Here is a 1,279-nt window from a genome sequence, read left to right on the forward strand (position 1 = left end):
ATGAACAAATTGGATATAACATAAAAGTCACATTTATTTCTTATAGAATTGTATGTTTGCACAGCCAAGCTGTCCAAACATGGACAAACAATGTGGGTAAGATGTAGAAAGGTAAATTTCACTTTCTCTGGTTCTCTGTTTTACCATGGTAAATGGGGATGGAAAAGGGAAATTTTCATTCTATAATTAGCAAACAATTATCTAAGAAAGTTTTGAGGGAAACTGAAAATCAATTTACCAGTGAATTTTGGCATGGTGTCCCTTAAATTTAATAATTCCTGCTTATGTTGCCTAAGAATATAGCTTGTTTCTATCTTTGTTAGTCTTACTCTTATCATACTAAATTCCAAATGCTCTTTTTTTCAGCATGAAAAAAAAGACCACCAATGTCCCCCAATACTCTCAAATCTACACTTGCAGAAATCTTTTAAATCTACAACTTTTTATTCTAGAAAATGTTTAGAAAGATAATGAATCACTTTGATTCTTCTAGAGGAATCAAGTGCACAATCCAATTCAAAGTAGTCTTTCTCTAAATAAAAATAAAATTAGAAAACTAAAATAACTTTTGTTTGATCATTTTTAAGTCAGGGCTTACTCCCAGCGGGGCATCATAGATCACTCCTGCTGGGATCAGGGACACCCTGATGCTGGGGATAGAACAGAAGTTAGCTGCATGCAAGACAAGTGCCATCCTTGCTATACTCTCTGGCCCCCCAAATAGCACTGTAGCACTGTCCTCCCATTGTTCATCAATTTGCTCGAGTGGGCACCAGTAACATCTCACAACAAATTGTGAGACTTGTTATTGTTTTTGGCATATCAAATACATCACGGGTAGCTTGCCAGCCTTTGCCATGTGGGCAAGATACTCTCGGTAGCTTGCCGGGCCCTCACAGAGGGGTGGAGGAATCGAACTCGGGTTGGCAATGTGGGCCACGTGCAAGGCAAATGCCTTATCTGCTGTGCTATCACTACAGCGCTTTGGCAGCACATATACTAAAATTGGAACTATACAGAGAAGATTAACATGGACCCCCAAATAATGTTTTTCTGATGGTTGAATCCTTGGTAAGTCTCTGTTCTCTAAGAAAGTTTACTGCTCAGAAAAATTTTTCTTGGAAATAATATTATCTTGAGAGGATTAGTAATTTCAATTAATGAGGAAGGAAAATCAGTTAAATTCAAGGTGAGTAATTTTTCATTTAGAATATGTGTATACACATCCTATTATAGACAGCTATAATACTCTATATTCTAGCTCCATAGTGACTATATT

At 36.7% G+C, this 1,279-nt stretch overlaps 1 pseudogene; it reads left to right on the top strand.

The window, feature by feature from the left end:
• Positions 1–979: 979 nt before the first annotated feature.
• Positions 980–1,038, top strand: LOC130026265 (uncharacterized; annotated as a pseudogene).
• The last annotated feature ends 241 nt before the right edge of the window (positions 1,039–1,279 follow it).

Source organism: Sorex fumeus, unplaced genomic scaffold, assembly GCF_029834395.1.
Source record: "Sorex fumeus unplaced genomic scaffold, SorFum_2.1 ptg000033l, whole genome shotgun sequence".
NCBI classification, from domain to species: Eukaryota; Metazoa; Chordata; class Mammalia; order Eulipotyphla; family Soricidae; genus Sorex; species Sorex fumeus.